Raw genomic sequence first — 6,128 nt, 5'->3', positions numbered from 1 at the left:
AATCCTACAGGCACTGGACCAAAGGTCCCTGTATGTCCCTGACCCCAAGAACTGCTGAGTGTATGTTCAGAGAGCTCATGTGCTTCCATATCAGGTTGAGCCTAAATACACAGACATTGTTTTTGCTCATAATAACAAAGATATGCCACAATCCGTGAGGACATCTGAACTTATAATAAACTTAGAGTCAGGTACTAGGGTAAATGTTTCAGAAACTTCTAAGTGTTCTCAGACCAAATTGTTTTTTCCTGAAGAAATTATGTGAAGGGTCAACACTGGTAAAGCAATTCCAAAATGAAATCTTATTCAGTATGTCTTTCTGCTGGTTTTAAAGTAAAATGGATTTATATGATATTATTTCCCTTTTGAATCTGGCGATGACATAATAAGAGTGTTATTGTTATTTGATATGTCTCCATTGACTATTAAGCTATCTATGTCATATATGTGCGAGTATAAAAATGCTTTCTTGTTGGGAATATAAGGTTCATGACAACTTTTATTTCCACTACATCTAATTATGATTAGTTTTGGGCTAGCGTTTAAGTTTTTATCTCTATACTAAAGAAGCGTGCCTATTCAGTAAAGAATGCCGATGTCATAGGACTATGAAACTCACGTTTGTCCCACATGAAACACTATAGAAGAGTGCTCAGGTATGATAGAGTCACTATTTAAATAGAACATAGCATTATTTGTTCGATTTCCAATGGGGCTCTACCTGCAATATTTTCTTAGCTCAGGTAAAGTTCCTCATAAAAATTGGAAATAATAAAACTGCATTTTAAAACATCTCTGAGTAATCCAGGCTAGGCTTTCTTCTATGTAGTCTCAACATGTAAGGCTTTATATGTTAGTATTAGAAATAAGTTTGAGAGCAGCTTTGCAGGTACTTTCAAACCATTCAGGTTTTTCACCTCGTCATAAACATCCCATGAGGTGGGATAAACGTGAGAGAATAATAATCAGAGTTTTTCCTTGCCCAGAACTAAAGCTACCTCATGAACTCAAGCAGAAAAGGATTGTATTGGAAGCACATCAGCAAGCTTGAAGAATCAACAGGAACACCAGTAAGAAAACCAACAGCACGAACAAAATAAAAAACTAACAAAATTAAAAGAAAACTTGATTTGAGGAAATAGAGATATTCAAAGAATAGAAAGTATCAAATCATGAGCAAGCAAGAAAACTAACAGTAACATAAGACAAAGCTATCTAGTATCCAAAGCAACATATAAAAATATATTATATAAAATATATATAAACTTTATATATAGTATATATTAATTATATAGAACATAACTAATATGTATATAAACTTAAGGTTTTGTCTTATGTTATTATATATGTGTATATATACACATACATAATGTTATTCTTTAGGAAGAATCAAAAAGCAAGAAGATTTGAAATTTTAAGAAAATAAGTTTAAAATTTAATTTTAGGGTTAAGGATATACTATAAGTAAGTCTTTTATAATAAAAAATTAAAACACAACTATGTAAGAAATATGACAGAAAAGATGAGACAGAAATAATGGCTGTGATTCAATTAATAGGTGTTACAGAAAAGTGAAAAAAATGGAGAGAAGGGACTTATTAACAGTAATGAAAAAAATTTCCCCAAAATGAAAGTTATGTCATCAGAGAATAACTTTGCCCAACACGATCGCTTTTTTTAAAATTAAATTTATTAGAGTGACATTGGTTAATAAAATCATATAGGTTTCAAGTGTACAATTCAATAAAACATTATATGTGTATTGAATTGTGTGTCCACCATCCAAAGTTGAATTTCCTTCTGTCATCACATATTTGACCTTCTCTACCCCTGTCTACCTCCTCTCCTCCCTCTGGTAACCGCTAAATATTGTCCATATCCATGAGTCTCTGCTTCTTTGTCATGTCCATTTGTTGTTTTAAGTTTTATATCTCACATATGAGTGACATAACACAATACAATTTCTGAATGATCCATAACTAGACACGTGATATCGAGAATAAGGAAATATTAAAAACCTCCATGATGTTGGGTGGGTGGCAGAATAACTACCTATAAAAGTTAAGAAACATGCTACTTCTCATAAACAATACTGGGTGTCAGAAGAAACTGGAAGGAAATGATGTTTGAAGTTAGAATTGTATACCCAGCCAAGCTATCAATCAAATGTCATTGATTCAAATAAAGACATTCTCAGATAAATGAGGCCTCAAAAAACTAGATTGACTTACTTAAGAAGTTACTTAGGGATGTACTCCATCAAAAATTAATGAGGAAGACATGGGATCCAGGAAACAGTGGGCCAACCTAGGAAGGTTGTATAGAGAAATCTCAGAAGAACAGCTGTACCAAAGAGAGCAACAGGTCCAAACTTAGATGGGAGTACATAAGACCAGGAGAAAGACAGAGGCTCTGCAAGAGCTGCAATGTCTGGAAAGCCTTATTAAACTTGAGGCTGTGGTAAAGGTATATTCTTCTTTTTGTCAGAAAGGAAAGAAAGAAGGGAGAAAGGGAGGAAAGGATAAAGAAAAAAGACGAGAGATATCAGGAAGGCCGAATGCTATACAAGAAGGTAATAATCCAAATACTAGGCAAAGCAAATTGTGAAATGACTTTAATATGATGGAGTGAAAGAAAAGAAAAAGCATGTGACCTTGATATTATTGTGCTTCCTCCCTTGTGAGTAGTCTGTAGCTTTTGATGTTGAACACTTAGGGACATGTCATCCTAGCATATTGTCCCTCCTTGTAGTGGGCAATAATTAACTGATTATAATAACATAGATGCTTTTGGGGAGGGGTTATAACTTTTTAAATCAGTCATCGAGAAAGTAGGGGAAACTTTTACTACAATTGCAGAACTGAATGCAAATTTTATGAATGTTGACAATGTAAAAGCAAGGTGTAGCTGACTAAAGGGGCTCTAGATTAATTCAAAGGTTGCCTTGTGACCTTCATAAGAATGAAATTGCTGAGGAGAAACCCAAAGTGATTACATCAATATGAAATGCCTAAATCCTAAATTTAGCAAATTCAGCAAATTTGTTTCTCATCAAATTGCACTTTAGAGAAGTAGCTACCTCTTATAGGAGGTAAGAGATGAAAGAGAAAGAGTGATAACCTTATCTTTCATAGAGGGGAGTAAAATACTGACTGAATGTAATAAAACAAGAAATGAAAGTTTAAGCATAGTATTTAAAGTTAAATACATCAGCAATTGAGGCATTTTTAGAAAATACTGTGAGTATGAAAATTAGGAAAATAAGAGGTGGAGGAAGTACAGGGAGGGCCATGTGATCTAAATCCCTATCTTATTATTATTATACAAGGAGTCAAAAGAATGTCCTAAAGTGATGAAATTAAGAAACAGTGATACAAGCTTATTATTTTGAATTATGGAATAAGCCACAGAAGAATGAAGAAGAGAAACAACTAATAATGTTGCTTTAGGAGAATGGGCCTGAGGCTTGGGAGAGGTAAGGCAGGAGACCTTTGCTTTTCATTGTAGGCTCTCTTTGCTATTTTATTTTTACCAAGTACATCAAAATGTCAATAATATTTTTAGGTGGAGTGTGTGTGTGTGTGTGTGTGCATATGCATGTGTGTGTGTGTGTGTGTGTGTGTGTGTGTGTGTGTTTTCCTTACAGGCAAGGACAATACCTTAGCCATCTTTGTTTTCCTGGGTCTATCCTAGTAGTTGGCACAATAGCAATAAAATAACAACATCAGGAAAATCATCTACATGTTAAGCACCTACAATGCCCCAGACACTGAGCAAGGTGTCTCATATAAATATTGTCATTCCTTACACAACCCTACAAGGTAAACATTCTATCTTTCTAATAAAGAAACGGATGCAAAGGAGTTCAAAATAAGAAATTTTCCAAGGACATACCACTAGTTAATGGTAGGATTTGAACCTAGGTCTGAAAACCAGCAGTGTTTGATTCAAAGTCTGACTGTCTCTAGGAACTTGGGCTTTTTTAAAAAACTAAATCGGCATTTGAACGAATAATTGGTAATGAATGATTGTGAATAAATGAATTCGTGCACAGCTTAAAGTGAATGTCAGTTACGTTGTTCCACGCCTCAAAAAAAAAAAAACCATTTTATCTTGCTACAAGTATCACCATCTTGATCCAAAAGCTTTAGACTCATAAAGTCATTATGCCCGAAATAACTTGAAGAGGCTATTGTGAAGAATAAATAAGGTCTAGTGGAAGCCAGAGGGAAAATTTAGATTCTCAAATGTAAGTGGAGAGATTTTGTTCAGTAATAGAACAAATTGAAATAATCCAGGCTGAAGGAACACTGGGTAATAAATATACATCGAATCAACCTCAACATTTTCAACTTTCTGTACTAAAATTGTGTTTTCATGCAGATTTAAATGGCTTAAGCATTAGGGCTTGATGCAAAATTAGTTTGCCTAAATGGCTGTGTCTTTGAGACCAAAGAAGGTCACACGATGCAAGAGCATGCCCTGTCTCAGGAGCACAGCACTGGTCCCCATCCTTTTTGATCTTTTAACTCTGTCGGCAAAAAGGTAGAATGCACCCCTCTGCCTTATCTATGTATCTATAAATTATATTCTGATATACTGGATTAAGATATGTATTACAGCACACACACAAGAATAGAAAACATAAAAGGATGAAATAAATACAGCTTATAAACACAAGTTCCACTTTTTCCCCTTGCTTTCCAATAGGGAGTCTTGTACAACCGCGGCTGCACCTCACTCAATCTATGGGAACCCCAATCTATGGGATGGATTCCCACACACTGAGTAAGTGGCCATGGAGAACAAATTGTGTATAAAAGAAAACAAAAATATTATAATTAGAGCCAACACTCATTAAGCACTTACCTTGCGCCAGGCACTGTTCTAAGCAGTTTGTGTGTATTATCTCACTTAATCCTTACAACGACCCTGTGGGAAGGTTGTATTTTATGAAAGGCAAGATTGAAGCACTGAAAGATTACTTTCCTGAGGTCACACAGCTGGTAAGTGTAAGATTCAGACTGCCTTTTTTAAATAAACATTTTATTTTTGAGTAACGTTTAATTTACAGAAAATTTGCAAAGATAATACAGAATTCCCAACACACAGCTTCGTTAACATCTCATATAGCCATGGTATATTTGGCAAAACTAAGAAACCAACATTGGTACATTACTATTGACTAAACCCCAGGTTTTATTTGGGTTTTACTAGTTTTCCCACTAATGTACTCTCTCTGTTCCAGAATCAAATCCAGCGATACTTCTCCTGGTATGGAGCTTCAGTGTGGGTTGTACCAGAGAAAGAGAGTCACAATAGGATGTGGAGATAGATGCACACATGGTGTTTTTTCGCTCGTAGGTAACTGTCTTCTCCCTGAGTCTGCATATCACCTTCCCTCTATACGTGTTATTCTCTGTGTCCAAATTTCCCCTTCTGTGAGGACATAGTCATATTGGATTAGGGTCCACCATAATAATTTCATTTTAACTTGATCATCTGCAAGATTTTATTTCCAAATAAAGGTCGTACATACAGGTGCTAGGAGTGTGGACTCCAACACCTTTGGCGGTGGATGGGGGGAGGGGGAGTCACAATTCAACCCATAATTAGGCACATCTAAAATCTACAGGGCAATCTACAGCCATGCTACCCTGAACAAGCCTGATCCCGTCTGATCTCAGAAGCTAAGCAGGGTCGGGCCTGGTTAGTACTTGGATGGGAGACCACCTAGGAAGACCAGGTGCTGTAGGCATAAAAAATAAAAAATAAGGGATCGTAAGCTCACAAGGTCCTTGAAATCTATGAGGTCAACCAACTGTTGCCTCGCCTAAAAAATAAATAAATAAATAAAATAAAGTCCACAGGGCAAACTGCTAGGAAGGGCAGTCTGGAAACTCTCGGGCAGGGCCCTAGCTGCTGTCCATGGGCAGAATGTCTTCTACTTCTGGGAAGCCCCTGCACTGCTGTAAGTCCTTTCAACTGGTTGAATCAGCAACAGCACCCTCCCCACCACCTTATCTAGGATAATCTTCCTTATTAAAGTAAACTGATTATGAACTTTAATCGCATCTACAGAATATCTTTGTCACCACATCTAGATTAGTGTTTGACTGAGTAACTAG

The 6,128-nt window shown here is 36.0% G+C and overlaps 1 non-coding gene across 1 annotated transcript; it reads left to right on the top strand.

The window, feature by feature from the left end:
• Positions 1-5,639: 5,639 nt before the first annotated feature.
• LOC111742080 lies at positions 5,640-5,758 on the top strand. The gene has a single exon (XR_002781177.1). It is a non-coding gene; the product is annotated as a 5S ribosomal RNA (ribosomal RNA).
• Positions 5,759-6,128: the final 370 nt, after the last annotated feature.

Source organism: Pteropus vampyrus, unplaced genomic scaffold (genome assembly GCF_000151845.1).
Source record: "Pteropus vampyrus isolate Shadow unplaced genomic scaffold, Pvam_2.0 Scaffold85, whole genome shotgun sequence".
NCBI classification, from domain to species: domain Eukaryota; kingdom Metazoa; phylum Chordata; class Mammalia; order Chiroptera; family Pteropodidae; genus Pteropus; species Pteropus vampyrus.
This window is presented reverse-complemented; position numbering and strand designations above follow the sequence as displayed.